We start from the raw sequence: 26,728 nt of genomic DNA on the forward strand, positions 1-26,728 counted from the left end.
AGATGAAGAGAGAGTGCCTGCTTTTTGCAACTCTCTCTCATATATATATATATATATATATATATATATATATAGGCACAATGGTGTGGCACTCGTAGCCAAAGGAGAATGGTTGCCATGGAGAAAAATAACAAATTGCGTGTGCTCCAATAGCACAAATCAAATCATGGACACTACTAGCACTACTAGCTAACGCTTTTTCAGCTTCGCTTTTTGCCGGTATACGCTCGTACAAAAAATTGCAACAAAGAAAATAATGTGAAGAACATTACATAATATAAGCTGTTAATCACAAACATAACACTCTGAAAAAGCGGACAAGATATATTCGCACATAGAAAAGACTTTACAAAAATGTCACGAAGCACATAATTTAATAAAGAACCGTTCACTATAATATACTATCATTCTATGTTGAGCATAGGCTGAACATCTGACATAATATAGCATAATAAGTCCACTGACGTGGGAACAGATGCAGAAATTAACATCATAGATAACTTGCACATATAGTCGACATGTGTGATAAAGTCGACATCAACATTTTATCCGTTGATGTCCTGCAACCAGATAGAAAAATAACAAGGGTTAGAGAAGAGTAACACACAGATAAAGAACAATGTAGCGGGTAGCAAAGTTACCTAAAAACAGAATAGGACAATTGTTCATTCAGGCCTTTCGGCACCAATGTATCAAGGCGGTGAATCCACCGCGCGTCACAGCGTAATAATTGCAAACCACGATTACCACCTCGTACATTTGGGGGGATACAGTCTATCATCCTATATCTAAGACTAGACAAAGAATGTTTTTGCTCAGCAAAATGCCGGGCTACAGGGTGTTCACTTGACCCTGATGTTATAGCTTGGGATGCATCGCCATTCTTTCTTTCAATTTTCTTTCAGTCTTCCCAATATAGGAAAGACTGCAGGGGCATAACAGTTGGTATACTGTGTAGGTTGAATTGCATGTGAAATGATGACGTATTTTATTAATTTTCCCCGAATAAGGGTGATTGAATGAATCCCCAGATAACAAGAATTGGCAAGTGGTGCAAGGGCATCTGAAACAACCTGTCCGAATATCACTCGATCAATCGAGTGACTGGATCAAGGTTAAATGAGGTATTAGTTTTCACCAATAAGTCTTTAAGACGGATTCAGTATTGAATCCCGGCGGTCGGGATCCCGGCGTTCAGAATCCCGACGCCGGAATCCCGACCGCCGAAATCCCGACAAGGGGGGGACGTGGATCGCCTCCCCTTGCCTCCCCTTGCGGGCTCGCTGCGCTCGCCACGCAGAGGGACCGGTGCGTCGCTACACTCGGCACACTAATTTATTCTCCCTCCAGGGGTGTCGTGGACACCCCCGAAGGGAGAAAGTGTTGGGATTTCGGCGGTCGGGATTCCGGCGTCGGGATTCTGAACGCCGGGATCCCAACCGCCGGGATTATAACTGCATCCCTTTAAGACTGCGACCCCTGGAATAACAGGGTATTACCCTGTGTTCAGTTAGGGGTAAGGCATTATCACTTGAAATAATCGGCCAATTAGATTTAATTAATTTAGAGGTAGCAGTGGAGGCTGTATTAAATCTATTAACCCAAGGAAGAATCTTAGAGTTAGTATCATCTTTGGTTTTAGGTTGAAGTAGTACTGCACGGTCCAGCTCTAACACATTGGATTTACATTCTATGAGATATTGCCGTCTGTAGCCACGGGAAACAAACTTATCAATGACATTATCAAGCTGAATTGCACATGTGTTTAGCTCATTATTGATGCGATGATATCGCAGCATTTGGGAGTATGGTAAAGAGTTAATTAAGCTACGTGGATGGCAGCTAGTGGGTCCTAGAATCGTGTTCCGATCAGTTGATTTTACATAGACACTGGAGGACACAACACCATTTCTTAAAGAACATCAACATCTAAAAAGTGTACCGATGTTTTCGATATTTTAAAAGTGAATTCACTTGTGTCCTCCAGTGTCTATGTAAAATCAACTGATCGGAACACGATTCTAGGACCCACTAGCTGCCATCCACGTAGCTTAATTAACTCTTTACCATACTCCCAAATGCTGCGATATCATTGCATCAATAATGAGCCAAACACATGTGCAATTCAGCTTGATAATGTCATTGATAAGTTTGTTTCCCGTGGCTACAGAGTGTTAGAGCTGGACCGTGCAGTACTACTTCAACCTAAAACCAAAGATTATACTAACTCTAAAAGCCCCCATACACTAGGGCGACTTGTCCTTAGGACAAGTCGCCCCCGACTTCCCCCTGAGCTTCCCCGGCTGCTCCCCGGGGGATCTTGATTAGATTGGCAATTGATGTGCCATTTTTTACATGTGATAAATCGTCTCGATTTATCACATGTAAAAAACCCGGGGAGCAGGGGGGGGGCTACAGAGCATGGCTGCTGGTGGGAGCAGGGGGGCTGGGGACGCTGCGGGGGACACAGACGCTGCGGGGGACACAGACGCTGCGGGGGACACAGGCGGCATAGAGCCGGGCAGAGGGAGCCGGGAGCTGTCAGTGCTAGAAAAAAAAAGCCTATACAATGAATGGGCAGCCTGTGATTGGCTGAGCGCTCTCTCAGCCAATTGCTGACTGGCTGAGAGAGCGCTCAGCCAATCACAGGCCGCCCATGCATTGTATGGGCTTTTTTTTTTTTATTCAATACTGACAGCTCCCGCCGGCTCCCCCTGCCCGGCTCTATGCCGCCTGTGTCCCCCGCAGCGTCCCCAGCCCCCCCTGCACCCTCTACCGCCTCGCCGCCCCACTAGGTCCCAAGTCGGTTGGTCGGACGTGCAGCAGGTCCGACCACTCGACGCAGATCCGAAGCGCACGGGACCGCGCATCGGATCTGAGGGGACATCAAAACTAGCCGATTTTGGTCCGATTTCGGCCAGATCCGACTGATCTGGCTGAAATCTGACCAAAATCGGCTAGTGTATGGGGGCCTTAAGATTCTTCCTTGGGTTAATAGATTTAATACAGCCTCCACTGCTACCTCTAAATTAATTAAATCTAATTGGCCGATTATTTCAAGTGATAATGCCTTACCCCTAACTGAACACAGGGTAATGCCCTGTTATTCCAGGGGTCGCAGTCTTAAAGACTTATTGGTGAAAACTAATACCTCATTTAACCTGATCCAGTCACTCGATCCTGGCTGAGTGATATTCGGACAGGTTGTTTCAGATGCCCTTGCACCACTTGCCAATTCTTGTTATCTGGGGATTCATTCAATCACCCTTATTCGGGGAAAATTAATAAAATACGTCATCATTTCACATGCAATTCAACCTACACAGTATACCAACTGTTATGCCCCTGCAGTCTTTCCTATATTGGGAAGACTGAAAGAAAATTGAAAGAAAGAATGGCGATGCATCGCTGTACTATTCACCAAGCTATAACATCAGGGTCAAGCGAACACCCTGTAGCCCGGCATTTTGCTGAGCAAAAACATTCTTTGTCTAGTCTTAGATATAGGATGATAGACTGTATCCCCCCAAATGTACGAGGTGGTAATCGTGGTTTGCAATTATTACGCTGTGACGCGCGGTGGATTCACCGCCTTGATACATTGGTGCCGAAAGGCCTGAATGAACAATTGTCTTATTCTGTTTTTAGGTAACTTTGCTACCCGCTACATTGTTCTTTATCTGTGTGTTACTCTTCTCTAACCCTTGTTATTTTTCTATCTTGTTGCAGGACATCAACGGATAAAATGTTGATGTCGACTTTATCACACATGTCGACTATATGAGCAAGTTATCTATGATGTTAATTTCTGCATCTGTTCCCACGTCAGTGGATTTATTATGCTATATTATGTCGGATGTTCAGCCTATGCTCAGCATAGAATGATAGTATATTATAGTGACCTGTTCTTTATAAAATTATGTGCTGTGTGACATTTTTGTAAAGTCTTTTCTATGTGCGAATATATCTTGTCCGCTTTTTCAGAGTGTTATGTTTGTGATTAACAGCTTATATTATGTAATGTTCTTCACATTATTTTCTTTGTTGCAATTTTTTGTACGAGCGTATACCGGCAAAAAGCGAAGCTGAAAAAGCGTTAGCTAGTAGTGCTAGTAGTGTCCATGATTTGTGCTATTGGAGCACACGCAATTTGTTATTTTTCTCCATGGCAACCATTCTCCCGCACAGTCCGTCAGTCAATATGACGTAATCAACTTGCGTCAATTGGGCGGCCCCCCGTTTTGCACGAGCGACTCAGCTTCACTTTTCCCGGTGTTTCTCTCTATAAAGGTACTGGTTTAAATTGTTGTATTTTATAACCTGATGAAAATTTATATAAATTGAAATGTTGTCATCAAATGGCGTCTTCTCCTGATTATTGGCTACGAGTGCCACACCATTGTGCCTCTATACCAATCCCCCTGTGTGGGCACTGGCCGCAGTTACTATGTAACAGGGAGTGCCGATCCTACGCTGTCTATATATATATATATATATATATATATATATATATATATATATATACACACACACACACACATACATATATACATATATAGATATACATACAGTATCTCTCTCTCTCTCTCTATATATCTATATATGGATATATATATATATATATCTATATAGATATAGATATAGATATATATATATCTATAGATATATCTATATATATCTCTCTCTATAGATAGATAGATAGATAGATATATGGTGCGAGAAACTAAAAACCCAATTATCCGCCTATAAACGTGAACTGTTGCAATACAAACGCAATAAATTAGACAAAGTCATTAATGATTATGACCACAATCTGGTTTACCAGTGGACAAACTCCGAGCCCAGGGGTCGAGGTAGTCAGAGAAGGTCTGGTTTAGAGATGGGTCGTTCGCGAACGAACCAGATCTTTTGAACGGATCTCATTCAAGAACGAGTGAGCCGCGCGATCCCAAAAAGGTGATCCTTTTCAGTTTTGTTTTCCATTACAATGCATTTTCCTGATCTCAGTGGCAGCTGAGATGCACTTCCTCTGGAGACTGAGTACAGTGCTGTGACTACAAGTGATAGAAAGATTAGCTGCTGCTGCCAGGGATGGCCATCGGTGCAGACGCCATCGATGGTTGCCATCGATGGCGATTCTGCACCCAGCCATCGATCAGTGTATTTACTCGGTCATGTATATTCCCTTTTTTTTTTTGTTAAAGTGAGCCGAGGACCAGTCTAAAAGATCCGTATCATTTTACTGTGAGATCCGCCGGATCCCGGCTTAGCTTAATGATCCGTTTTGCCCATCTCTAGTCTGGTCCCCGTCAGTATAATAGACGCCCAGTGCGGTCTGGGGATCAATATACAACAAGTGACTCTGATGGCAATTATGATCAATATGGTGGTCCCTCCAATCCTGGTTCTTCTGCCCCTTTAGGGGTTCTTACCCGCAAACAGCTCCTCCGCGAAAACGACACCGATCGAGACGGGGAGGCAAAAAGTTCACAGAGAAGAAAGCCAGGCAGGCCGCCCTTTAACAGGACACCACAATAATCTTTAATCTTTCCTCCCACAGGTTAACCGTTGCTGAATCCAAGGTTCATAGTCGCGGACTTTCATTTGTACCAACTAATCATATTAATGACTTTGATTGGCAACTTGAGAAATATCGCCTGAATAGGCAATGACGCCTTCATGAACATTTTTCAAAATCTCCCCAAGTTGCCCCTGAACCTATTGCTCCTGTCCCTGCGCAATTGCGCAAACTATTGCCTCAATCTAAGTTTGACCCCTTGTCGAATAATACGTCTATTAAGACCCTTTCTAGGATGCTTGATGTTGATGTGAAATTGTCTATTAAAGCACAGTCTAAATCTCATGGTAAAATGCATAGTAATTTGTCTGCTGATGAGTTAAAGGCTTTAAAATCTGTCAGTGAATCGTGATATCATCATTCACCCCGCTGATAAAGGCCGGGCAGTGGTGATACAGGATTTGGATTCTTATAGACTGGAAATTGAACGCCAGCTATCTGACCATAATGTCTATCAGCTTTTGACTGGAGATCCCACCAAAGCGTACACTAAATTGTTATGCTCTATTATAGACCGGGCGGTCTTGAATGGCATCATTGGCAAAACTCTTGGTGAAGCATTGGTCCCTGTTTGGCCTGTGAAACCTGTTATCTACACGCTTCCCAAGATTCATAAACACCCTACGGTGCCCCCAGGGCGGCCCATTATAGCTGCCAATGATTCCTTATTTCAGAACTGCTCGGTCTATCTCGATACTCTATTACAGCCTTGCATCGTACAGCATCCACGTTATCTCCTTGATACAAGTGCATTCATTAATAAATTACAGAACCTACAGGACATCCCGGTTGGATGTTTCCTTTGTAGTATTGATGTATCCAGTTTATACACAGTGATTCCCAATACTGCTGGTGTGCAGGCAGTACGTGATCTTATTGATGGACATGTGTCCTATACTGGGCCTTCTGTTGATTTGGTGTGTGACTTGCTGCTGCTATTGCTTACCCACAATTATTTCATACATGACGGCCGGTTCTACCTCCAGCGCTCTGGTTGTGCGATGGGGTCCAATGTGGCCCCATCGTACGCCAACGCCTACATGTTTGTGGCCGAGGAGGATATATTTTTTAAGGACCCCTATGTATCTGGTATGATTCTTTGTTATGTTCACTCTACACCCCCAACTTTTTCTTTTTTTCTATATTTCTCATATATATTGATAATTGTATGACATGTACATCATAAGTTCGGGTTTCTTTCTAATATTTCTCTGAATATGAATTTATTGTATAAGATTTCTGGGGTAATTTAATTGTTATTGGATTCTATGTGGCTAATCATGATCCAATGTGTAACAAACGAAACTATTCATTTAGCTCTATATCACTCTAGTGTAAGAATCTTCTATTTTTATAACAATTGGCTATATAATACTATTTTACATTATACTATTCTATATATATATAAATAAAAAAAAAATTTTTTTTATGGTCATTGTTATAACCAAAACAGTTTTTGTTCTTTAAACTGTCCACTATTGGTATTTTCCAAATGATTTGAATAACAGCTTCTAGAGTGGTGTGTGTATAAATACGTATCTGTACATCCTTATATAAAAAAAAGAAAAAGCTCCCGAGAGTATTTGATTGATGAGCTAATTATTAATATCAAAATTAGAATTATTGGTCTTTGCTCCTCTGTCGCTATCATCATCACCATTATGAAAAATCTATGTCAAAATAATAATAATAAAAAACTTCTCTATATATGAACATTTATAATTATATTTATCAAATAATTTTTTCTTTTCTTTTTTTTTGTCACATTGTTGCAGTGAAAATCCTCGATTAATTAATTAATGAAATGAAAAATTAAATAAACAAATAAATATTAAATGGTAATGATGGTGATGAAGAGTAAAGAATAATAATAATAATAATATATATATAAAAAATAAGGGGTGCTATAAAAGTTTTTTTTAGAGATTTGTTGATAAAATGTCTCTAGTTGGTCTAGAACCCTGGTGTTCTAGCTACATATAACTGTGTTTTAGGTGCCACGCCACAGTAATCACACTGTGTCAGGTACTATTAATAGACATCTTAACCTGTTAGTATGTGGTTGAAATCAGGATTCTCATGATCCTTTGAACATAATATATTTATATATTTCTCTCTGTTCCATGCCTTTTAACAATCCAAAGCTGTTTGATTAATAGCATACAAAATATGTGCATTCTCTCTATATATATAAACTAGAAAACTTGCCATTGAAACACCTATTGATGTTACTAATACTATTTTAGCATATATGTGTTGGTCTAATTAGAAATGCAATACAGATGATCCTTCATAGGGCTGTTAACATGATTGGTGGATTACCATTTAAATAGCAACAATGCAATGGAGGGAGTATCTTCTGAAGAAACCGTCAATTTGACACGACGGAGAAACGCGTCAAGAACCTCCCTTGCCTCTGATGCCTTGATGCCTTGCCACTGATTTGTGCCCCGTGTTAGCCTGCGCCCCACTGCGCCCACAGGAGTACTGTCTCTCAGCGACATAGAGACCAGTCCCGCTACAGACGGAGTACTGCGCAAGCCTTCTGAAAACCCCGTCGAGAGCAGAGGTAGATATCGACAGCAGACACACTTCTTCCCCCGCAGCGTTCGCCTGAAGGCGTTCGGCTCCCTGACACAGCGAGCTGGTCTCAATGCTGTGGTCAGGTTGTGGAACTCTGTATACAAGCTCATTCTTCAAATCTACTGTGTTCTAACATACTACCTGCTCCGTTATACTTCACGCTGACGGTGAGAGTGGCTACAAGTGAGAAGCTCACGGGTGCGCACACATATATACTAATCATTCTTTTCCACTGACTTTATTACCAACTATAAATTGGGTCCCAATCAAATGATTAATTGCAGTTCATAATCTGCAAGTTCTGGACTTTTGCTTATCTTCATTTACAACTACCTAATATGCGACAATTGGCTACATACTGAATGTGGAGTTACAAATACCCTAAACATCAAATTTGCCATTGGATCGTATAAATGTCAGTGTTTTGATTTATTAATTGGCATTTTTGGCCAAAGGACATGGCTCTTTTTTATGCTCTCTTTTAAGAGATTATTGTACAAATTACATGCTCAATTTTATTAATTTCTATTAGATGTTATTTTATTTATGATTGATTAAATTTGTATTTTTTATATGAACAAAACAGTGTAGTGTTTTTTTGCGCTCTCTAGAATTAATATTCTATCTGCCTATTGTTTCTGATTCTTTGTTATACCAGATACATAGATGACATCTTGCTGGTGTGGACCGGTACTGAGCAGCAGTTTGTTGAGATGCTTGGTCGACATAATGCATCTATGTCACCACTTAAACTCACATATGTCATCAGCCCTACTAGGGTCAGCTTTCTTGATGTATCAGTTAGTGTATGTGATGGTGTTATCTCGACCTCATTGTATAGGAAAGAGACAGATCGAAATACGATCTTACATTTTACCAGCTTTCATCCTAGTCCACTCAAATTCGGACTTCCCTTTTCCCAGTTTATAAGGGCTTACCGGATCTGTAGTGATCGTGATGAGGCGATTGAACAAATCAACTTTATGATTGGCACCTTTTTGGTGCGGGGTTATGATCTTGAACTTTTGTGCAAAGCAAAAGATAGAGCATTGTCCATTCCGAGAGATCTTCTCAAGGTAAAAATTAAGAATAGTCAGTCTGTGCGTTCTAAATTACCTTGGGTTAACCATTTTAATATGAGTAGTGACACTATACATGCAGTAGCTAGACGGCATTGGCCTATTTTGGGTTCTGACAAAGACCTGAAGCTGGCCAATACTGATTTAATGTCGTACTAAACCCAGGGCAATAATGTCAGGTACTGGGTGGTTCGCACTGATATTACACTACGTATTGATAATTCAGCACAGCCCTCCTTTCTTGGGAGGAAGAATGGCTGTTTCAAGTGTCTAAATTGTACCACTTGCAGAAGTATGATAAGTGGGGAAAGCTTCAACCACCCATTTAGTGGCAAACGTTACACCATTAGACATAAGGTCACCTGCACCACACGGTACATTGTCTATCTTATTTCATGCCTGTGTGGGTTGCATTATGTCGGGAAAACTGACCTCACTTTAAAGGATAGGATGGCTGGGCATCGTACCGCCATTCGTGCAGCCCTTCAGTCTGGTACCAGTGATCAGCCTGTTGCGAGACATTTCGCACAGGCAGGCCACAGTATGGCCAATCTACATTATATTATTATTGATCATATACCATTGAGACTTAGGGGTGGCAACAGGTCCATGGCCCTTCTGCAATGTGAATCTCGCTGGATTCACCGACTGAAAACCATGACGCTCTTTGGTCTTAATGACCATTTAGGGTTTCATGCTATTCTGTGATTCCAGCGATTCCTCTGTCTATTTAAATATCTCTTGTTTACATTTTAATAGCATATTCTAATATTGATGATGCAGTCTTGTGTATTATATCATTATATTATATTGGCTTGTCCTGAGTCTATTTGCCTCTATTTATATATGTATCTTCTGATTTACTTATGTATTTTTCATTGTCTTGTTATTGTATGTTTACTAGCACCACACTTGTCTCCCCCTGTAGCTGTCTGTAATCGACACGGTTGCGCCTCCTAGAACGGACGTTCCTGGCTGTTGTTGACAGTGCGCCTTGATCACGTAGGGGTCTCCATGGTGACGCGTCCCGCTTGTTGTGGGCGGTGTCCGTGGTAACCATGACGGATTTGGCGTGTGTTGATGATGCTGCTCAGGTCGCCTGGCGGGAAGCGTGCCTGTGCGTGCACGGGTGAACGGGGATATAAGGTGAGTGTTTGATTCTTGTTTTATGCCTGATGACGATTATTAAAATCGAAACGTAGCAGAAGTTCCTGCTCCTGTGTATCTTTCTTCAATCTGTGTGCTGCTGCAGCTGCTTGAATGCAGCATGGGTATACTACACATTGACCCTCGCTGTGGGGTTCCAGCTATATAGTTTTCAGCTCAAACAAGCACTGTCACTCCAGCGGTCTTAGTGCAAAAGTCATAAATTTAATGGGTGATCCGACGTTTCGGGGCTACAGACGCCCCTTTTTCAAGGTGTACAAGGTTATTGTACACCTTGAAAAAGGGGCGTTTGTAGCCCCGAAACGTCGGATCACCCATTAAATTTATGACTTTTGCACTAAGACCGCTGGAGTGACAGTGCTTGTTTGAGCTGAAAACTACACATCTAAATTCCACCGAGCACCCACGGCAGCTGCTTCTTATACATCGGGAGTGCCAGGCTGATGTTTCTGATATATATATATATATATACATATATATATACACATACATACACACATATATATATATATATATATATATATATATATTATATACACATACAGATAGCGCAGGGCTTGTCTTTGCTGGGGATGGCGGAGGACTCGCCACCCGCCATCCCCCGCCCCGCGCCATCTGTATGTCGGAAGGGGACGCGCGTGCACGAGGTGCACGCGCGTCCCGTTCCGACGGAGCTTTTGCCCGGGTCCCCGCCGGCTTCCCCGGGTCCCCGCCGGTCCACACCGCCCCCCCGCAGCCCCCCGCAGCCCTGCCCGTCTCCCTGAAGCTGGAGACGGGCAGGACTGCACCCGCCGCGCCGCCTCGCCGCCCGGCTATTGAGACGCTCGTGCGTGGGAGACGCACGAGCGTCTCATTCAGCCAGAGCGCCAGATTGCTGGCGGATCGCCAGGGACACGGTCCTGGCGCTCCGCCAGCAATAACAAGCCATGCTCCATCTGTACATACATACATACATTGCAGAGCCCCTGCAATGTCTGTTTAAACAATGTGGTCACAAGCCATAGGACACCCCAAAACTAGGAAAGGTGAGTGCCGATGTTTAGTGAATATATTGTTTATTAGATTCATTTTTTAAATTAGTCTTATTGTGGTCACATTCTCTCATGCACCCTGTTTTAACCTATAGTGCATAGCTTATGTTAACCATTTCCCTAGATGATTAGTGACAGGTGTGTTGGTAACTGCTCACCTTTAAAAGCACAGTCTGCTGTGAGCCTTAGACCAGATAGCGTGCCTGGAATCAAGCATTGATGTGATAGCTATGTGTATTGTAGCCAGTTTGAGCGATAGTGTTAGGACCTGCAGAAAAGTGGGGTCCTGTGAAGGGGGCTGCAGGCTTAAATGCATTGATCAATTCATGAACCAAATCTCCACTATTTTTATTATCAGTTAATTTAGTGTGTGCAGAGCCCCTGCAATGTCTGTTTAAACAATGTGGTCACAAGCCATAGGGCACCCCAAAACTAGGAAAGGTGAGTGCCGATGTTTAGTGTATATATTGTTTATTAGATTCATTTTTCAAATTAGTCTTATTGTGGTCACATTCTCTCATTGCACCCTGTTTTAACCTACAGTATAGTGCATAGCTTATGTTAGCCATTTCCCTAGATGATTAGTGACAGGTGTGTTGGTAACTGCTCAACTATAAAAGCACAGTCTGCTGTGAGCCTTAGTGGGTTCGCAGAATGGCACTCTACCCACATTAAATAGCAAAGTCTTCCATCTAAAAATACAATATTCTTAATAATTGTATTTTTAGATGGAAGACTTTGCTATTTAATGTGGGATACCGTTGGTTGTAGCTCGGGTCCACGAGCCACCTATAGGCATCTTATATATTGAAATGCACTTTTTTCTTGAACTTGTATTGTTTTAACCCCTTCCCGACATTTGACGTATATATACGTCATGGCCGGGATGTACTTCCCGATACATGACGTATATATACGTCATGACTTTAAACTGTCACCGCGTCTATAGACGCGGTGACAGTTTAAAACATGTCTGCTGTCCCTGACAGCAGACATGTCCCAGCATGCCCAGGGGGGGCGGCGATGCCTCCCCCCATCGGCGATCGCTGCGATTGGCTGTTCAATGTGAACAGCCAATCGCAGCGTTTTCCTGTGTTACCGGCGAATCAGACAAATCGGTAACACAGGGATCAATCACCGCCGGGTGTGAGGGGGCGTGAGGGGGTCACCGGTGGTCACCGGTGATGACCACACCTCACCCCACCTGCCCCCAAGGCTGTGATTGGTCCGTCGGACCGACGGACCAATCACAGCCATGGCGCATGATTTAAACTAACGGTGACTGCGCTGCAGACGCCATTCCGGTCTGGAATTGCGTGCAGAGCGGTCACCGTGCCAATCTGTCGTGATATACTGACCTGATCCTTGCCTGATACTTACCTGATCACCGCTGGTAGCGTGCTGCCAGCAGCTGGATGCTTCCTGGATCTTGTGACTTCCTGTGTGCTGCTGCTGCAGTGTCATAGAGTGAGAGATAGTGAGAGATAGTGACAGAGAGTGATAGAGAGTGCTATATTTTGTGTCTGCTGCCCCCCCTTTTGTGCTGATCAGTATATCTGTGCTGATCAGCAACTTTTTGGGGGTGCAGGTTTTTTTTTTTATATATATATATATACCTGTCAGTTGCACCAAAGGTTGTGCTGCCTGTGCAACTGACTGCTGCCCCCCCTTTTGTGCTGATCAGTATAAATTAACTGATCAGCAACTTTTTGGGGTTGCAGGGTTTTTTTTTTTATATATATATATACCTGTCAGTTGCACTGTCAGTTGCACCAAAGGTTGTGCACCTGCTGCCCCTCACTGGTAATCAGTGTCGCATCACTGATCACCTTTTTTTTTTTTGAGGGTGCTGTGGGGTCTTTTTTTAATTTTTTTTTACACACACTGTGATTTTGTGGGTGTCCTGTGGCCACTGTGCGCTGATCAGTGACGTACATCACTGATCAGCATTTTCGGCACAGGGTTGATCTATTTTTTTTTTTTGGATCAAATTCCTGTTGCCTTTGAGCGCTGTTCAGTGACGGACGTTACTGACCAACATCTGTGCTCAATTTTTGGCGCAGGACCTTTTTTTTTTAACCCCTTCAAGGTTGTACCAAAAGCTGCCTTGAAGTTGCTGAGTGACGTACATCACAGATCAGCATTTTTGCCACAGGGTTGATCTAATTTTTTTTTTTTTTATTGGGATCAAAAAATAAAGTATTTTTTTTTCTGCACTACATACACACTACACACTACATACCCCCAATGTTGAAATAAAGTTTGTACCCCCCCTACACTATACACGTGTTGAAACATTACACTTACAGAAACACAAAAATAAAAATGGCATCCCAAATGTCATCCCAGTCATCCAGAAGAATGTATTCAGCGGAGGAGGCATATGCCATGCTTGCCTCTGACTCTGACACAGCCAGTGATGCAAGCGGGGAATTTGAAGGATTCGTCTTAACCTCATCTTCCTCCTCTAGTGATGAGGGACCCCCTCAAAGATGCCCCCGTAGAGCAGCTGAGACCCCCCCCAAATGATTGATCCCGTATGGACCCCACCACCAGACAATTTTGAGCCCCAGGTTCCTGAGTTTTTGGCCATCCCAGGAATCCAATTTGATTCAACAGGTCTCAGAGAAATTGACTTTTTCAAATTATTTTTCTCTGATGATTTTATAAATTTAATGGTGGACCAAATTAATTTATATGCCCAGCAGTTTATTGCTCAAAACCCTACGTCATCATTTGCTAGGTGGACCCCTGTAGATGCAGTAGAGATGATGACGTTTTGGGGTCTGGTGTTACATATGGGCATAGTAAAAAAGCCAGAAATTAGGCAATATTGGAGTACAGATGTTCTGTACAGCACCCCACTTCACCGTATGGCCATGACTCGGACTCGTTTTGAGACAATCCTTACATTTTTACATTACACCGATAATGCACAGTGCCCACCCAGAGATGATCCCACCTTTGACCGGCTATTCAAAGTCAGGCCGGTCATTGATCATTTCAGTGCCAAATTTGCAGAGATGTACATCCCTGAAAAATTTATTTGTATCGACGAGTCCCTTATACATTTTAAAGGAAGGGTTAAATTCCACCAGTACCTTCCCAGTAAGAGGGCAAGGTATGGCATAAAAATGTATAAACTGTGTGAAAGCACCTCAGGGTACACCCACAGGTTTAGGGTATATGAAGGGAAGGATTCAAGAATTGAACCGCCAGAATGCCCCCCCTGCCTCGTAGGTGTTAGTGGAAAAATTGTCTGGGATTTAGTGCACCCCTTCCTGGATAAAGGTTATCACCTCTATGTGGATAACTTTTACACTAGCATCCCCCTGTTTAAGGCCCTTGGTTCAAGAGGTACAGCAGCTTGCGGTACTGTGCGCAAGAACCAAAGAGGCCTCCCAAAAACGCACATTGCCCAAGTACTGAGAAGGGGTAAAAGCAGGGCACAATCCACCGAAAATATGTTGTTGGTCAAATATAAGGACAAGAGGGATGTCCTTATACTGACAACGATTCATGGAGACAGTACCACCTCCGTCCCTGTACGAGGTACCAGTACCCACACCTCAAAACCTAATTGTATCCTAGATTACAATAAGTACATGGGCGGAGTGGATCTTTCAGATCAGGTACTGAAGCCGTACAGTGCCCTGCGGAAAACAAAAATCTGGTACAAGAAGCTGGCCGTGTATATCATCCAGATGGCACTGTATAACGCTTACGTGCTATTCCGTTCTACCAGCCAGGGGGGACATTTATGCACTTTCAAGAGGAAGTCATAAAGGGCCTAATATTTGGGAACCAGCAGGCAGAGGGCCCCAGTACTTCTAGTACTGGCCCCCGTATTGTACCAGGGCAGCATTTTCCTAATGAAATCCCCTCCACTGCAAAAAAGTGCAGGACACAAAAAAGGTGCAAAGTTTGCTATAAAAAGGGAATAAGAAAGGATACTATTTTCCACTGTGAAACTTGCCCCGACAAACCCGGCCTATGTATAAAGGAGTGTTTTAAAATATACCACACATCTATGGATTGTTAGGTTCATCATTTCACCGTGCTTCGGGGGTCTTGCTAATGCCACATAGCACCCACCATTCATTCCACCAGAATCTGAGCTGCAAAATCCAAAAATCACTCCTTCCCTTCTGAGTCCTGCCATGCACCCAACTGGTATTTTTTGGTCACATATGAGGCATTGCCATACTCGGGAGAAATTGGGGCACAGATTTTGGGGTGCTTTTTCTCCTTCATACCTTATGAAAATGAAAAATTTTGAGCCAGAACTGCATTTTTGTGTAAAAAAATGTAATTTTTCATTTGCACAGCCCAGTTGTATCAAAATTGGTGAAACCCCTGGGGGTTTGAAATGTACACTATACCCCTTGATGAATTCCCTGAGGGGTGTAGTTTTCAAAATGGGGTCACTTGTGGGGGGGTTCCACTGTATTGGTGCTTTGGGGGTCTTGCTAATGCGACATAGCACCCACCAACATTCCACCAGAATCTGTGCTGCAAAATCCAAATATCACTCCTTCCCTTCTGAGTCCTGCCATTTTTTTGGTCACACATGAGGCATTGCCGTACTCGGGAGAAATTGGGGCACAGATTTTGGGGTGCTTTGTCTCCTTCATTCCTTGTGAAAATGAAAAATTGAGCCAGAACTGCATTTTTGTGTAAAAAATTTAATTTTTCATTTTCACTGCCCAGTTGTACCACAATTGGTGAAACCCCTGGGGGTTTAAAATGTACACTATACCCCTAGATGAATTCCCTGAGGGGTGTAGTTTGCAAAATGGGGTCACTTGTGGGGAGGTTCCACTGTATTGGTGCTTCGGGGGTCTTGCTAATGCGACATAGCACCCACCAACATTCCACCAGAATCTGTGCTGCAAAATCCAAATATCACTCCTTCCCTTCTGAGTCCTGCCATGCACCCAAATGGTATTTTTTGGTCACATGTGAGGCATTGTCGTACTCGGGAGAAATTGGGGCACAGATTTTGGGGTGCTTTGTCTCCTTCATTCCTTGTGAAAATGAAAAATTTTGAGCCAGAACTGCATTTTTGTGTAAAAAATTTAATTTTTCATTTTCACTGCCCAGTTGTACCACAATTGGTGAAACCCCTGGGGGTTTGAAATGTACACTATACCCCTAGTTGAATTCCCTGAGGGGTGTAGTTTGCAAAATGGGGTCACTTGTGGGGGGGTTCCACTGTATTGGTGCTTCGGGGGTCTTGCTAATGCGACATAGCACCCACCAACATTCCACCAGAATCTGTGCTGCAAAATCCAAATATCACTCCTTCCCTTCTGAGTCCTGCCATGCACCCAAATGGTATTTTTTGGTCACATGTGAGGCATTGCCGTACTCGGGAGAAATTGGGGCACAGATTTTGGGGTGCTTTGTCTCCTTCATTCCTTGTGAAAATGAAAAATTTTGAGCCAGAACTGCATTCTTGTGTAAAAAATGTAATTTTTCATTTTCACAGCCCAGTTGTACCACAATTGGTGAAACCCCTGGGGGTTTGAAATGTACACTATACCCCTAGATGAATTCCCTGAGGGGTGTAGTTTGCAAAATGGGGTCACTTGTGGGGGGGTTCCTAACTTTTAGCATCTTATGGTGCCTAGAAACCTACATGGTGCCTAAAAAATAATCTCATAAAAAGGAGGCTCCAAAATCAAGTAGGTGCTCCTTCTATTATGAAGCCTGTGGTTTGGTCAACGTGCACACTAGGGCCACATATAGGATATTTATGAAAACAAAAGAATTGGGGGAATCAATTTTTAGTCACATTTCTCTAGTAAAATCTACTGTGTTCCTTAGAAAAATGTATTAAAATTGAAAATCTGCAAAACAAATGAAATTTTGAAATTTCACCTACACATTGTTTTAATTCCTGTGAAACACCTAAAGGGTTAACAAACTTCCAAAATGCTGTTTTGAATACTGTGAGGGGTGCAGTTTTTGAAATGGCATCATTTATGGGGGTGTCTCACATACAAGTCCCTCAAAGTCACATCAGAACTGAACTGGTCCCTAAAAAAATCAGTGTTTGAAATTTTCTTGAAAATTTTAGAATTTGCTATTCATATTTTAAGCCTCCTAGTGTCCAAAAAAATTAAAAGGAGGTTGAAATAATGATGGAAACATAAAGTACACATATGGTCTATGTTAGTTATTAACTATTTTGAGTGGTATGATTATTTGTCTCACAAGCAGAAAATTTAACATTTTGAAAATTGCTAAATTTTCAATTTTTTTAAGACATTTTGGTATTTTTCACAAAAAAACACAGACTGTATCGACCAAAATTTACCACTAAATTGAAGTACAATGTGCCACGAGAAAACAATCTCAAAATCACTGGGATAAGTAAAAGCAAAAAAAAGTTATCCCCACTTAAGTGATACATGTCAGATTTGAAAAAAAGGGCTCTGTCAGGAAGGCAAAAACAGGCTGCGGCGGTAAGGGGTTAAATATGTAAAAATTCTTTATCTTTGTCATATATATTGTATCTGTGTTTTTTACTAAAGTGGAAATGTTTACAAATTGATATTGTGTGTATATATAAGTTTGTTGCCCAGTATGAAGGCTAGCCAAATTCTTAGGAATAAGGTGATTCCAATTGCAATTAGAACCAGCTGACCGAGAGGTAGATATAAGACACACTAGGATCAAGGACAACCGCACCTCCTGATAAAGTCCATCACGTGACAAAACGCGTAGAGGGGTGGCTACCTTCACGGCATTGTGCACAGACCCTCCTGGTTTCCTGGTTCAAGTAAAGAGGCACCGACGGTGGGGAACTGAGTACCGGCTTCCGCCGTCTCCTGGCTGCTTCTGAGGGACTTCTTATGTTGGGCAAGCTGTTTGCTGTTTTTTACTATGTATGTGAGCTATTGATTTTACTAGTAAAACTTTTTTCATGATCACTCAATTGGTTGCGCTATTCTCTCCTTCTCTACATATATAAAACTGCCTGTGAGCAGTTGAAACGGCTGTCGGGAATACAGCTGTTACTGTCTACATGTTGCTGATACATTAAATCACCTATTCTTCAACTCTGTGTGCCGGCTCCAATTCCTCACGTCGTGAGGGGGGTAAGTGCTTTTATATATATATATATATATATATATATATATATATCACACACACGCACACACACACTGTATACCACTCAATTGCTTATGAATTACAAAGTGGGAAGTTTAAAGATGCATACACATTAGATGATACAATAAACAATATCGACGATAATGACCATCGTTAATGTTTATATTTTTGAGCATAATGTGTAAATACTATATTGTTAACAATGCGCCCTTCTGCATGCTGTTAGCGACCCCCCTCACCATCTGTGCAGGTAAATTCTGACAATATTGTAAACTACAGCATGCTCTTGGATGTGGCCACTGAACGATATTGCTTGTAATACCAGTTAGCGTGTCAGGTAGTTCAAGGTGGTTCAACGGAAATAGTTGATAACATTGCATCATTTACAGTGTCATCTTAAGTGTACCCAGCTTTAATAATTTCATTTTCTAACAATAGGATACTTTCCATATCAATCCTCTCCCTGCCATTGGCAGTTAGAGCATGAGAGTCCAGCGGGGAACAGGCTGCGGTAGTGGTGGGCAGGAGATATTTAAACTTCCATTCAGTTCAATAGATACACAACAATTAGCCCAAAGGCTAAAATAGAAGCGCTGGTAATAGGTATCTAAGATCCCTTGTTGCTATACACGTTTGCAGCCCCTTGTTAGAGGGTGTGTACCTCAAACAAACAGAATAGGGGAATAAAGCTCTTGCAGTTTACACTGACAAGAGCTTCCAAGGGGCGCAGCTGTGTTCTAGCAGAATAATGAGTCACTTAATTCAAAAAACAAATGTTTTTTATTTTTTAAAAAGAAATAATAATATAATGACAATATTAAATATCAAAATATCAAAAAAGCGAAGTGCACTTCAATACTAAAAACAAGACAATACAAGACTTACAACATATAGACAATAGAGGCTATTAATATGTATATCCCATATGAGGCTTATATCAACTCGGCATCCTTTGTGAGAACAAACACCCGCAGCATATAGTTACCAGTCCCGTAGTGTGAGAGTGCCTGCTGTTTGGGGGAATTCCAACCTCCTTAAATGGACAGTTCAACCTCTGATTCAGTGGAGGTATTCCCCTGATGTAAGGGGGGGGGGGGGTTTAGGAGGGGATTCCTCAGGTATTCAGCAGTAGCCGTCTGTTAAGAAGCTGATTCTCCGGCAATTCACTTTCAACAGTCACTGGGTATAGATGAACAGGCGGGTGCAGGGTCTCTGGCACAGCAACAAAACGCGTTTCTCCGCCTAACAAGACATCAGCGGCTTCCTCAGTTGTGACAACTGAGGAAGCCGCTGATGTCTTGTTAGGCAGAGAAACCTGAGGAATCCCCTCCTAAACCCCCCCCCCCCCTTACATCAGGGGAATACCTCCACTGAATCAGAGGTTGAACTGTCCATTTAAGGAGGTTGGAATTCCCCCAAACAGCAGGCACTCTCACACTACGGGACTGGTAACTATATGCTGCGGGTGTTTGTTCTCACAAAGGATGCCGAGTTGATATAAGCCTCATATGGGATATACATATTAATAGCCTCTATTGTCTATATGTTGTAAGTCTTGTATTGTCTTGTTTTTAGTATTGAAGTGCACTTCGCTTTTTTGATATTTTGATATTTAATATTGTCATTATATTATTATTTCTTTTTAAAAAATAAAAAACATTTGTTTTTTGAATTAAGTGACTCATTATTCTGCTAGAACACAGCTGCGCCCCTTGGAAGCTCTTGTCAGTGTAAACTGCAAGAGCTTTATTCCCCTATTCAGTTCAATAGATGGCCGCTGATCGGCTGAGAGCACCATCTGTCTCGCCTCTCCAATCAGCGGTTTCTCATTGATTTCAATGGTACTTTTAAAGTCTTCTGCCTAACTGCAGCTGCCGCAGCCTAAACCCCACCATCACCCTCATGATGCCAACTTAGCCACCACACCTGCACTACTGGCACCCTTGCACTTCCAATGCAGCCACCCCGCACACTGAGGATAATGCTTGCACACCTGCACTGCCAGCACAACAGCTACACCATGCTGCCAACCGTCAGAACTCCTGCACTGCCAGCACAGTTGTCTCTCTAATATGTGTGTAACATTTTGTGATTATTGAGATCATCTGGCTATATAGTAGGTAATTTATTGCACAATAATTTGTTTATCCATCCCATAAATTTTAAATGACTTGCAAATTTGTAATCACTTGTAAAACAATTAACAAAATTGCTGGTTTGCGTGGCACTAGCTAATAATTTTGTACTTTTTCATTAATGGTGACACAGGGTGCAGTGGGAATAATATAAAAAAACAATTTTATAGCAGCTCAATCAATATTTAAAAAACTAATTGTATAACAAATGCAACTTCTTGCATTATTATGATATTTTGTTATACATCATAATAATCTTCTGTGGGTTAAGATGATCATTTAATGTACTGTATATCATTATAATTATTTGTTTTAAATAAGTATTAATGTTATTTTTTTATGTTTTAAACAATTTAACCTTTTCCTACATTTAGCACTCTTGTTGGCACGTTAGTGCATGGAATTATTTTTCAACACTATTCATTTCATTTCAATTACTGTTATTTTACTACAAACAAAATACAGTCTAAACTCTTGTATATAAAACTATAAAGACTACTTTTATATATGTGTGATGTGGAAAGTGAGTGGAGTAACGTGGCACTATCTACGGGGATCTGCCTAATGGATCCCTGGAGGTGTGTCCCAATTACACCTCAGGAAAATGACAATAATATAGTGGGTGTAGAGATCCACTTGTGGGTGCTCCCTATGGTTTGGACAAGTTGTAATTAGCAAAATGTGATACTTCCGTTTTCTTCTCCTATGTTAGATATTTTCTCCGTTAGGGGGTCCTGGGTTTGGGTGTTTGTAATGCTCGATATCTCCAGATGTCCATATACAGAGGATGAAAATAAATAGAAACAAACCACAATGTGAGATATCTTAGGGGTTGAGTGGTTAATATTTCTATGTCACTTTGAGCATTGGTGGCGTACCGAACTCACTTGTGACAACAGGGTGATAAACACATCAAAGGTATCTTTGAGTGGGTAAATGGGGTGGCGTACCTGTACTCACGTGGTGAGGCGATAATCAAAGCTCATCAAGGTTTCTTTTAGCCGTTTTATTTTGTAAAAACAAGATCTAACTAAAAAACATCAAAGGAAATAAACTTAAAAAAGGTCTGGAGTGGAAGGAGAGGTGCCTTACCATGTGATATTTTTGGTGAAGTTAAACCGGATAACAGACACCAATAAATTCACAGGTTAGCTTCACTCACCTTTCACACTTTCGAGATATCAGATCTCTTCTTCAGGATCATGAAGATGAAAAGGAGACACTGGGCAATATATTTCTCAGCAATGTATTGCTAGCAATATATTTCTGAGCAATATATCTCCCCCGTGTGTACGGGGCTTTAATTTCATGCTACAATCAGTTACACGGCTGGCTTTACTTTAGAAAACACAGGCAATTTAAATTTTGAGGGAGACTGATTCATATATATCAGTCAGAACCTATTATTATATAACCTCCTTTGTATTTTATACTGTACAGTACATCTTGGCTTTTTTTCTCAATTTGTCACAACATGTAAAACACAGCTTAGCTGTTTTTACAAATGTAGCTGGATTCAAATTTTTTTTGCAGTAGTAGCATCTGTCCAATTTTTTAGAAAAATCAAAGTGTGACTTTTGCAAGGTGCAGAGGCATAGCGAGGGCGGAGCCGGTGGAGCACAAGCGCCGGAAGCTATAAGGGCGCCAGAGCCGTACCGGCACCACCATCTCCCCGCTCCCCTGCACTCTTGTCTGCCCATTCATTCCGTCTCCCCCACCAGCGCCAGCTCCCGGCTCCCAGCTGCGTCCAGGAGACGTGGTGCTATTTAAAATTCACGTCTCCTGCTGGATCGTAAGCGGTCCAGCAGCCAATCAACTGGTGGCTGCTGGACGGCGAGCGCCTATTTGCTAGCGCGGTCCAGCGGGAGATGTGAATTTTAAATAGCAGCACCGCGCACGTCTCCCTTACACAGCGGGGAGCCGGGAGCGGGCAGGCCCGGCGAAAGGGGGGAGGGGGTGCACGGATTGCACCACTGCTTTGGGTAATGCAGAGCATGGGCACGCAGCCGGTGCCATGTACACTATGGGTAATGCAGAGCGTGCGGTATACAGTCCGGCGCTTTATACATCAGTAGACTGACCGGCAGTATGCAGTGAAGATCATAGAGGTCACCCCAGAGAATGAGTACAGAGCAGCTACAGGAGGTTCAAATGTCCACAGCTAGGGAGCTGGAGATCCTTCACCAGGTGTCCCATCACCCCTCAATCAGTGAGTACCTCTATATCTTGTACTCACTAGTACCCCCCATCACCCCTCAATCAGTGAGAACCTCTGTATCTGTCCCCCGCTTCCCAGTACTCCCCATCACCCCTCAGTCAGTGAGTACCTCTAGATCTTACTTGTGTTTCCCAGTACCCCCCCATCACCCCTCAATCAATGAGTACCTCTATATGTCCCCCGCTTCCCAGTACTCCCCATCATCCCTCAATTAGTGTTTTTTTGTTTGCTATGTACAGCGCTGCGGACACTTTGTGGCGCCTTATAAATTAACAAAATACTACTACTGCTTTGCCGGCTGGGGGGTGGGGGGGGGGGTGTGTGGTGAGGGTGAGAAACATGCCCTTGCTCCGGGCAACGTGGAATCTAGCTACACCACTGGCAAGGTGTGCCAAATTGTGCCAAACATGGCACAATAAAACCAAGATGTATGTGGACACATCTGTATGCAACAAACTTTTCTACCTGATTCACGTAAAACTGCACATAAAACTATACCTACGTCTATAAGCTTTCAGAGAGTTCTGCTTTACACTTTAAGTGACACAATAACTATGAAACAGTCAGCAATGGAAATTGTGTTATAGGTCAAAATGAAAAATATATTTGTTTCTTGCATGGAGCTGTTAAATTGATCTATTAATTTGTGTCTTCTAGTCCCTTTTCAATTAAATAAATATGGAGCTGCTCATGAATCACTAATTGAGATTGTTAGCATGCAAAAGAAAGAGCCCCCAAAAAAGTGTTCAGTTTTACAGGATTATCAATGTGAAATTAACAAAGCACAGGTTACAAATGAAAACACAACTAGTAATTCAATCAGACACGGTATCCTACTAGCTGCAGTACTGTGACTCACCTAGGTATATGCTATTAGCCAGAATTCCACAACTTATCAGGGCTAAATCCCCAATAAGTATGTATATATGCAGCTGCAATAATACATAGGTCTATGACTTTTTCGCAGATCCAAAATTTCAGATCCCCAAAATATTGGGGGCAATGTAAAATGTGGGGCTGTACTTGGATACTCCCCCTTCCACCACCATTAACTTTCCTAAGCAAACAGTAAAGGTTTACACAGTAGGAATCACACTTTGATTGCCCTACTAAAGTTTATATTCTAGATCAATTGTATTGCAGGATTTTGTAAGACTTGGTAAAAATGGAATTTTGTAGGAAAAAATACTGCCCATGTTATTACTAGTGCATTGTAATAATTAACTCCTCCCTTTATGGAAATTATGTGACAAACAAAATAGGAACCTCAATTAAGGTTTTATATTGTTTTTTTTGGCCAAGTCAACAACATTTAACTTTCCAGTTATCCATCAATCCCTTCTACAGGTAAGCTAAGGGTTAACCACTGCAAGCTTTAATAGGGTATTAGCACTAAGCCAGCTAACCCCTTGCTAATTGAGTAATTATGTCTGCTTAGGTCTTCATATTTATAAAAAAAATATTAATTGTAAACAAATGTAGATAAAAGTATATGTGATTAAAATGGACTGCAACAATGAATCAAATATTTTTAACGAGAAAACATTTCTCTAATACTGAGGGCATCTGGAAAGCATTTCTGACTTGAATGATAATGACCCCTGTTTTCTACAATGTCAGGTACTAAGATTACTTCCTAAGCAACTTTGAGCCATACCTTAAGGCTGGTTTCACACACTCCGGCTGCTGCCGGACGGTGAAATCCCGAACGGCCAGGGAGCCGTGCCGCACACATTAGTTGTGAATGGACACTATTGTGTCCATTCACACGGGACGGCCACGGCCCGGCCGCACGGCTGCAGCCGGATCCCGCCACTGGAAGGGACGGCAGCCGGGCTGTGGCCATCCCCTCCATGATAAACTAGTGTGTGCTGCACGGCTACCTGGCCGTACGGGATTTCACCGTCCGGCAGGAGCCGGAGTGTGTGAAACCAGCCTGAAGGCTGGTATGGACAGTTAAAAGTAATACTGAATATACAGTGTCAAAACCCAGTACTTTGTCTGAGTGGGGGCCATTAGGTTGACAGTGTATTGGTACACAGTTGACCATTATTGGTCAGCAGGCAAAAGGTTGATACAGCAAAGGTTGACATGCATTATGTCAACATGGTCAAAAAGTCAACACAAAGAAAAAGTGGACATGTAAAAGGTCGACACAGGGAAATGTCAACACGAGTTTTTCATGTTTATTCAGCGTCTATTTCGGCAGATGTCGACATAGACACTGTATCGGTGCACTATGGTCCCTCGCAGGGCTCGACTTTTACTATTACTATTACTTTCTTACAGTAGCATTAAAACTTCCAAATGCTGCAGTAATCACTAAACATAACAGTATGAAGCAAACCAAAAGGAACTAAATTGTCATTTAGCAGGTGTATTGGATTATTTTACTTTTTGGACAAAAGCAATAAGGTGTGTTTAATACATTTAAATATGTACTTTAAACGCTTCCAAATAAGGAACATATACAAAGCCTTAAAACATTTTCTACTTATAGTTTTCAAATGCCTTATTACAAATCACCACTGAACTGCACATTAAGAGTTGCAAACACATTAATCGAATATTGTTCATCACAGTATAATAAAATCACAGTTTATTACAGAGTAGTAATTAGCTAATACAGGTTGAGTATCCCGTATCCAAAATGCTCGGGACCAGGAGAATTTTGGATAACTGATTATTCCGTATTTCTGAATATTTTAATATTTCAATTATGTATTTTGAAGTATCTGGCATTTATGCTGTATAAACACATCAAACACATGAAATGCACACAAATATATTTTATTTGTTCAAAAAACAAGGTTTCAAAACATGAAACAAAATTTGTGTATATCTCAGATATTGAATTTGAATGTCAAGCAATCATTTTCTTGTACATACATAGTGGCAGTTATATATCATTCCCTCAGTAGTGCTGTTACAGATGCCCCCAGTGAGTTTTTAGCAAAAAAAATTTTTTTTTGCACTTTCTGGAATGTATGGTTTTCGGAATAATTCGGATAACGGATATTCGGAGACGGGATACTCAACCTGTACTAATCTACTTAATGAATACATAAAAATTATTATGACATTTTATATGTATATTTATATACTTGTATATAGCTGACAAGCCGATTGTTATATACTGTACTTTCATGTATGTGAGCATTTTATTCAATAAAGTTTTTCTGATTGTCTGCACATATGTGCACTCTCCGTGATTATCTCTTTTAATATATATATACAGGTTGAGTATCCCTTATCCAAAGTGCTCGGGACCAGAAGCATTTGTAATGAGCAGCTAATTACATATGCGCATATGTAATTGGTGGCCGGCTCATTAAATATGCAGGCACTGGGGACCAATAGTGTTCACTGCTGCCTGGGTACCATTTCAGACCGCAAAAAAAAATGGGTCTGAAACGTGTAGGACCCTGCTTTTTTACAGTTTTAAAACACCGGTTATTTTAAAACGGTAAATTCACTCTGGACCTTTCAGACCGCACAGATTACCGTTTTGAAACGATAAAGAAACGGCAATATACCGTTTAATTTGTGCGGTATGAAAGGGGCATTAGTGGCAGTTACATGTTATTTCCCCAGTAGTGTCAGTTACAAATGTACCAAGTAGTGTGTGTGTGTCTATACAAACACCCACATTTAGACACACCTTATACACATAGTGAATGTAATTTTAGATATTATTTCTGATTATTACTTTGTGCATGTTACAAAGTTTGTGTATGTTGTAACATCAGAAAGCAAAGGTGCCACAATCTCAGTTGTCGCTCAAAAAAATTATAGATTTTTTTGGTCATTTTGAATGT

The 26,728-nt window shown here is 41.7% G+C and overlaps 1 protein-coding gene across 2 annotated transcripts in view; it reads right to left on the reverse strand.

The window, feature by feature from the left end:
• AHRR (aryl hydrocarbon receptor repressor) overlaps positions 1 to 26,728 on the reverse strand; it is a 564,251-nt gene that overhangs the window by 535,611 nt on the left and 1,912 nt on the right. The window lies entirely within an intron of this gene.

Source organism: Crinia signifera, chromosome 5 (genome assembly GCF_055691185.1).
Source record: "Crinia signifera chromosome 5, ASM5569118v1, whole genome shotgun sequence".
NCBI lineage: Eukaryota > Metazoa > Chordata > Amphibia > Anura > Myobatrachidae > Crinia > Crinia signifera.